We start from the raw sequence: 9,106 nt of genomic DNA on the forward strand, positions 1-9,106 counted from the left end.
TTATTTATGTATGCGACTGCAGTGTTTAATAATGGGCAAATAATATATTATCCATATCTGGATAATAGTTAATTTGCCCATTACTGTACTGTATGGATTTGGGCAGGGGGGGGGGGGGGGAGGGCGTGTATTTATGTGTTTTTACATATTTATTTAAATATCCATTCCTTTAATAGTGTAGAGGTGCAGGGGGTCTCCGGAGCTGAACCACGTTGGTTTTATGTCCGGGGACCCCCTGCTTCCCGAGATACAGGCCTCTTTATGGGGTGCCGGTATCCCTCTGCATTGAAATGTCCCGCGTCACGTGACCGGGACATTTCCTTGCATAGGAGATACCGGCACCCCATAAAGAGGCCTGTATCTCAGGAAGCAGGGGGTCCCCGGACATAAAACCAACGTGGTTCAGCTCCGGAGACCCCCTGCACCTCTACACTATTAAAGGAATGTATATTTAAATAAATAAATTTCGGGCGACATTTCCGCTGGGAGAGGCGGCTCTCTCAGAGCAGCTCTCTCTGCAGCAGAAATGAATCGCTGGTTTTTGCCTTTTCAGAGGCTCGAGGCTCTCGCTGGCAGCAACTCGCCAGGTTTGGCCATTCTGCTATCACAGGTATTCGAGCCTTTCTGAATACCGTGATAGCAACGCCCAAAAAACATTCATTTTAAATTCCCTGGCGAATTTTTTTATGAATGTTCTCTGAATAAGGCCCTATGACCCTTTTTCTGTACAGGAATCATGGATACTAAATTTTTTCAAGAAGAGATTATAGACTCCATAGCCGACCATATTCAGGCTCAGTTACCATCTGATAATCGGTTCATCCAGGATAATGACCCAAAACATAGTGCCCTGGCTGTCCATAGTCACGCACGTGGATTTAACTGTGTGGAGACTCCTCCGGAGTAAGTGCTGCATTGTAACTGTTTCTTGTTGATTTCTACTGTATGGATTTTTGCTCTTACATCACCTTTTTTGTCCCTGATGTTGCAGATCGCCCGATTTGAACCACATAGAACTGGTGTAGCATGAGATGAAACATCACCTGAGAAAAGTCGTTAAACCACCAACAAGGACCAACTTGGAAAGGGAATATGAGCTTTCTGGGCAAACACTCTTAATGTCTTCATCAGACAAACAGAAAGTGAAAAATGTCCCCTTACAATAACCTGCTTCTCCACAATCTCATGTGTTTGTTTTCCCATAGTGGTGCAATGTAGGGACTGCATACAGAGAAGGGAAGTAAGGAGGCATGGTAATGAGCGGTACACTCAAGATGACACATTTTAGCAGGTAAAAAAAACAATAAACAAGAGACCTAGGGCTATATTTACTAAGGGGTGATATGCCACAACATGCCTTCCAGAGCGACAAGGTGTCATCTGGCTCCAGAAGGTGTCTTATAGCACAGCACCATTTAGCATTTAGTAAATATGGGCCTCCACGTTTTAGACAGCAGTGCTCATTCAGTGCATGGACTATTGCCTAGATTTACTAATGGTAGATAAATAGAGGGGGAAAATTGAGGTCTTGAGTGAGTTACATTGTCACTTGGGGACACTAGTTGTGGTCAGAAGACTGGAAATGGTCCAAAGACTGAGCGCATATGGTCCTATTCGGAATTCCAACTACAGGCGCTTGAATTGTTTGTAATTCCCTCTAGATGTCCATCACTACTGACTGTAACGTTGCTTGTCTCTGAATAGGAAGCGGACCCGTAGGGCTCAGGTAGGGGTATAAGATCACCGACCAGAGCCAGGGGACAGTGTCCTATTGGAGTAGTCGTGATCCAGGTAGAGGTCAAGGCAGACAGCAAAGGTGCAAGTCCAGGTACAGGCTGGGGTCAAGGCATGCGGCACAGGAGCAGTGGTCGGGTAACAGGCGGAGGTTGACAACAGGGAATCCAAAAGAACAGGAGGGCTCAGGAATAGAGCAGGCTCAGGAATCAGAATACAAGGGGCCCACGCACACAGGGAAACATATACAATGCTCAGGCAGGGGCTGGAACACTGGCAGCTATTTAAGCCCCGAACAGGTGCAGCCAATATAGCAGGCGGCCAGTGATCAAAATGTCCACAGCAGCCAGGTAAGGGCGGGTTCCAGCCAAAGCCTGGACTGGAACCCTTACACTGACTTATTTGTAAGTTACAGACGTAACCTTTTGTGCTTGATTATATTACTTTGAATACTTACCCCAGGTATGTTTTATTTTTTAATGAAATAATAAAAAAATACACGAGGCACAAAAATATATTTAAATCAATATATAGTGCATCAAAAAAATAGACGTGGACCAACGTTTCGGTCCCAATAAGGATACCAGGGTTTCTACAACAAATTTTTTTTGCGCAGAAACTCTCTTCTTATCAGTGTTTAACATCAATTCTATTTTTCACCCTATTTACTAAAGCCATATCGCGAGCAGTACGGAAGTGATAAGGGGCTTTTTACAGTGGCTATATATTAGTGTTGTTTTTAAAACAATGATTACAAATTAGCATGTACATGAGCAACTAACAACAAATAGCTTATTCACAGGGTACTCACTAAAGTCTGATAACGGGAAATATCAGGTTACCATAAAAAAAATTGCACCAGTTTTATTATCTAACAGGTACCAGTATACTGTATACATAGAAATCTTCATGAAACTTGGGGAGCGCAACCCAAATTTCATGAAAATTTCGACACCTGGAAGAATTTGGAAACAAATTGTAAACAAAGGGTTTTATATTGGACTTTGATCACCCAATTTGTTCACAATATCACTTTTTATATCACATTTATTGATTGTATTTATCACTTAATATCATCATTAGAACACATATATCAGTATTTATCACTGTTATATTTGTAATATTTTTCACAATTTAGAAGCGCCATGCACTTTTTTGTTTCTTCCATTATATACATAGTGTATGCTGTGCTCGCCACAAACTAGACGAGACCCCTGTGATGAGATGGGGATAGATAGCCACCAGCCACAAAAACGGGGACCCCGTCCGGAATGTAGAGTAGTCTTGCTGGCCGAGTCTGGGACAGGAGAAATCAGAATAAATGTATACTTGCCGGGTCCGATGCGAGGGAGGTCCAGAGCGTGTGAGGTACTATTGCCAAGGTCAGAACTGGAGAAGAGCAGACGGTCGGAGTCCAGAGCCAAGAGTCAGGGCAGGAGAGATACGGATGGTCAAAGTTCAAGCCAAGGTTGGGGTTCCAGAGAGCGAGGGTTCCAAAGGCAGGCAGAGTCGGTACACGGGTAAGCAGAACTAGAACAAGGCAACAAGGCAAGAGAGGCAGAGGCAAACACAAGGTAACGTGAGTCTATGCTCAGCCGAAGTGCCAGTGGCACCGCTGAGCATAAGTAGCAGGCAATGACCAATCACCACAGGGGGTGGAGCGGAGGCGTAACCCTCACGGAGACCAGGGATAGGCTGGAAGGGAAGAGACAGCTGGCAGTACTGGAACTAATGAGTTCCTCTTGACTCGTCGCTCGGGGGCGTTGCACGTGCGTCGCGGGAATGCGTCACACGCCGGTGACGCGTCTCATCTCTGCCCTCCAATCCCGCGATGCGGGGTCTGCACCTGCGCAGCGCATCAGCGGGGACTAACACTCCCGTGGGGAGCGCTCTGCGCGTGCGGGAGGAAGACAGCTCGGAGGGTTGCCAGCAGTTGTCGGGATGGAACGGAGGTAAGTGCGTGCACGGGGGGTCCGCGAGTCCTGACACATTGATAAGTAACCTTAGTAAGTAAGATAAGTAACCTGGAATAGGGGATACAATATATAAAGATATGCATTACATTGCAGTGGCAGCTTCCGGCATCAAAGGGGTTAAATAATTTTCTGCCATAGGGTTATGTAAGAAGTCTAAGGCTATGGCCCCGCTCCCAGAGTCAGCGCGCCCGCACTGCAGACAGGCGGGGCGCTGACATACACAGACCGCGATATGCGGTCTGTAGGGAGCGGGAGCTGGAGTGGGAGGTGGGCGGGAGTGGGAGGCTTGAGCGGGAGGGGGGGGGCGTGGCTTGAGAGGAGGGACCCGCTACTCTCCCCCCCCCCCCTCCACGGCTCGGGCTGCTGATTGAAGGTAAGTAAAGCAACACACACACACACACACATACACACAGACAGGCACAGGCACACACACACAGACAGAGGCAGGCACTCACGCACTCAGGCACACACATACACACACACAGACAGGCACGCACGCACTCAGACACACACACAGACAGGCACTCACGCTGCTTTCACTCCACACTCCTCCCCGCTCCCCGAAGCCTCTCCTCCTCCCGTAGCCTCCCCTCCCCATTGGCTTACAGCCACACCACGTGACGCGTCAACGCTAGGGATCACCATTCTCTTGTATCCCGTAGCGGCTGATGTGTCACAGCATGTAGTAAGCTGTGCAGCCAGGGGGGACCGGGACCGGCTCGCGAGGATTCCCCTGCTGGTGGGGAACTCACGTGTGGCCGCCCGCGCCGCCCAGGCCTTATTATATAAACTATATAACCTTATGATAGAAAAGTGTAATATCGCCCACCTGCTCACTATTGCTTCTCTGGAGTTGAATAATGCAGATTTCAATGAGTTATTGCTTATATGTAACACTAGTAACATTTGATTACAGGTGTAGCTTGACTGTATGTCTCTGGCACTGCGGTAAGCTACTGGAAGGCGACCGTGGCTGTCCGAGTGCCGGATAATAATAATAATAAGTGTGGTTTGTACCACCCTGTTTTTCATACCGGGCCCAGTAATTTTGATACATTTTATTTATTGATATGATGTATATCTACAGATGTAGCAGGACCCAGTTTAGTAGCTCTGGAACGGAACCCGCCGTATACCAGGGGCCCTGCTGTATATGTGTGTGTGTACAGTACTGTATATGTGTGTGTATATGTGTGTGTGTATGTATGTATGTGTGTGTATATGTGTGTATATATGTGTGTGTGTCTATGTATGAGCCATTAATATACATAGCGCTTCACAGTTGTAATACACGTGGCAATCATATAAATAACAAATAATACAAATAACATAACATGGGAATAAGTGCTTCTTTGCATGTTGGACATTTCACTAGAATACCAAACTGTTTTCCATTCAGATTTGTAGTTTGTTTGTTTTTTCAATACCCTCTGACTTTTTCATACTTAAGCTTGAGAATTAGACTTGTAAATAAGATATTATATGGAAGTAGGACTACATTTTTTGCATATTAGCTTTTGCATGCACATGAATGCTTTCCCCATAGTACGTACAAACACCAGCTTCAGTTTACTAGTGAAAAACAGCTGCAAACTCTGTAGCAATGAAGGCAATTCACTTCTCATTTAAACAGGTGTGACTGCAGCTTAATTTTGAATCATGCTGACACCTTTCTATCACTGCTTGAGCAAAGTTATTAGTCAAAGCCTATGACAAATTTTGGATTCTTTCTGAAAATGAAAACATTTAAAATTTTAGCAAATTTTTTTTACAATCGCCAATGTCTTGCTCAGGGTCACAGATCAGTTCTAATCCCTAAATCTGAGAACATTTTGGCATGTGACATGAAAGTTTGAGGGTCTCACTACTGTAGCAGTTTCAGAATATTTAGCAACTTATTCAAAACTACTGGCAAAATTCACTGCAAATGTTAACTTGGGTTAAAAAAAAATTAATTACGATTTTTCAAGTATGCAAATGTTTAAGAAAAATTCCCAAGCATTTGGTTTCAACTCCAGCTACATTAACCCATTCAATATATTATTGCTGTTAGTTCTCTTTAGGCTGAGTCTAAACACCTTCAGCATAAAGATCGCTGAATTATAGATGATATTTTATACTCAGTTGCTGCAAGGTAACCAACCTGCGATACTGGTTACCACACAGGGATCCCACATTAAATAACATCCATGTAAATAGCAGTTAATGCAGGATCGATGTGTAACCTTAGTGTATTTGTGCAATAGATTTAATTATGAATGAGATTTCCCATTTTTATGATGGCAACCACATTCGGGCAAAATCAATAAGCCATATTGCTGAAAATAAAATGATGTTTGTAGAGCGTAGTAGAGTCGGAATGTAGATACGTAATACACATTTATTCAGAAGGTCTACATCCAGCAGTCTTTGATCAAAGCAATAGTACAAACAAACAACAGCCCGCACCACCTAGGCAAAAAACTCTATCAAACACTGAATTAGGTGCGATTAACACCAAGGGTGTACACCCTCAATATAGTCACATTATTTAAATAAATGTGACCTGCACACAAACAAGAAAACTACTGTCAGTAGGTTTCTTGTTTGTGTGCGGGTCACATTTATTTAAATACTATGATCAAAGCAATATTCATGCTATATTTGTCAAACATCCTTAACATTTCCCATACTACTGTAATTTTCTCAACTGCTACAGTGTCATCTGAACCCTGTCAGTGCCAGAGAGACCAGCAGTGCAATGCATTTCTCTGCACAGCATTGCTAGCCCATCTGGCACTGAAGGAATGGTTCATGGAATGGTTCACTGTGTTCCCTAAGATCTGCTTGGGAGCATATTAAGTATATTTACATTTTCATATGAATTCTAGTTGAACCCAAAGGAAACCTAAAGTTGGAATGCTACAGACCAAACTCAGGGACCTATCAAGGTGTTGTTTATTTAACCTTTTCTTTCTTAAGGAACTCTATCATTTTGTTTTGTGAGGAACCCCAGCCTTCTCTTGCATTGTAAATCCTTCTGTATTTGGTACAATTTTCAAATGGCCTGGACATTTCACAGAACTAATTAGAGTTGCTCGTGGAACCCAAGGGTACCTAGGAACCATTGTTGAAAAACATTGGATCAAGCTAATCAAATACATCTAAGTTCACATTACATTTGACAGCATCTTGCATTTGATGCATTAGACAAAGAGTTTATTGCTACAGTGCTTCAGACTTGACTGAGATTTTTTTTTATCTCTAGATCAAAGGCAAAAAAAGTGATGGTCCTACACATTGATGCAGCCCATTTTAATACGTGTTCCCTAAAACACCTCTTTTCTCCTCATTCCCCAAATCACAAGCTGGCACAAGAGCGTTAAAGAAAGCAGTTTTATACTGTACAATGATGCTGGGAGATGTATGTTCAAGATAAATCTATTAATTTCAATGTTTTGACAAGATGGAGATTGACACGTAATACCTTTACTGTATATGTTTGTGGAATATAGATATCACAATAAATCTAGAAATAGGAGTAATTATTCCACCAAAAGGATCTTAATGTAGGTGTTTCAAGTCATATTTAACTTGCTGCCATTATAGTAGGAACTCAAAATATTTGTACCTTAGAAAACGAATGGAACAAACCTGGACGTGGTCCACAGGCCTTTCTGCCCAAAGCAAGAACATATGTTCTTATTGTCAATAGCAAAACAGTTTGTGGAAAGTACACATCGTATATTCTGGCAAGCACCCTATGTGCAGAATAAAGAGATCTTGGGAACTTGTCAATATTTCAGGAGTATGTGATATTCTACTAAAACATTTCTTAATGCAAAGACCAAGATGGTCAACAGCTATATAACAGTTATACCAGAGTGTCTCTTTGCATCATAATTTAGGCATACTTTCCTGAACCCTTTCTATTTGCCAAGTGTTTTCAGCAAGTCTAATTAAACTTGACAACCTATAAACGTCAGACATTCCTTCATCCTCAAACTGCAACATGGACACGATCATCTATTAAAATAATCAAGAGATCAGAGGAGCTTTTTTTGTTGTTGTTTATTTAACAAGACAAATGAATGACAAATATATATTGTATATATTGCCAATTTATAAAGAAGTCACGGTTTCCCTTGCAGTAAAATAAGCCTACAGCACCTGTTCTGTCCACTTTATTCCTGCTTGATGTCACACAAGTCACAGGTCAAATAGCTCCTTTTAACCCACAGGCTTCTTGACTTGTGTGTCATAGTCACATGTACAAATTGCTGTGGTGGAGTTACACTGCTGCTCAGCTGCTAGCAGTTAATCACACTGTAATACAGATGCCTTATGATTGTGGACTCTTATGTTTTGGATACGTGTTACCACATTTTCTTCTTTCCAACAGAGCAATTAAGAAATTCAGAAATTAGTCAGATTACAATAAATTTGAGAAACAACAAATTCCCAATGTACACTCTAGCATGGTTTCCTATTCATTGAATGTATTATTATAAATTCCTCATAAAATAATAACTATTTAAAAATAAATTTATTTTAATATTCCCATTAGAAAAGCTATAATATGGTTGCATCTCATGGTCTAAACAATCTGCCGCAGGCAGACCCAGTTTAGTAGTTCCAACGTAGGGGCTTTTTAAAAGAGCGACCTTCTAGGTAGGGTCAGTGAGGAGGCCACACAGTAACGTCTTTCAAACTAAAGTCCTTTATTTCCCAGACTGGGAAAGACAGGTCTTAAAACACTTATCAGAGCAAAACAATAAAGCAAACAGCAAATAACACACATTTCTTTCGTTTTTGGGTGCAGGCAGAGCCAGATTAAGATCATATGGGGCCCCTAGGCACCAAGATTTTGGACGGCCTTTCCTTGAGACTGACCTCATCCTGCACCATTGCGACATCGCCCTGTGATGTCAGGTCGCCATAAAAACGCAACGCCGCAGGAGGAAGGCCGCTCCAGAGAAGGTAAAAGACAGCACACCCTCTCCAAAAATCCTACCTCACATTGGGTGAGGTACGGGGACTCTGCATGCTCTCTCCTCTGGTCAGGTGGAAGTTGAATCCCGGTGCTAACAGGAGCAGGGAGAGTAGGGTAGACAGTGACCGCTGGGCTGCTGCATGGGGACCTGAAAGCTGCAGCACTGGATCACCACAATCTACTGGGGCCCCCTAATTTTGGGGGCCCCTAGACATGTGCCTACTGTAGTAGGGTAAACTGGCACTGGATGCAGGGTGGGACTCTGAGCTCTCCTGCAGGCAAGCCTTATGGAAACCTGTTCCATCACCGGATGTTAACTGACTGCCATCATGGTGTCTGCTGCCTCGCTTTACATTCTGCTTTTAAATGTAATCTCCCAGGTTAAAGGGCGAGGTACCAGCGTGTGATTCTGAGGTTTGTGTCC

This window comes from Ascaphus truei, chromosome 1 (assembly GCF_040206685.1).
Source record: "Ascaphus truei isolate aAscTru1 chromosome 1, aAscTru1.hap1, whole genome shotgun sequence".
Lineage (NCBI taxonomy): Eukaryota > Metazoa > Chordata > Amphibia > Anura > Ascaphidae > Ascaphus > Ascaphus truei.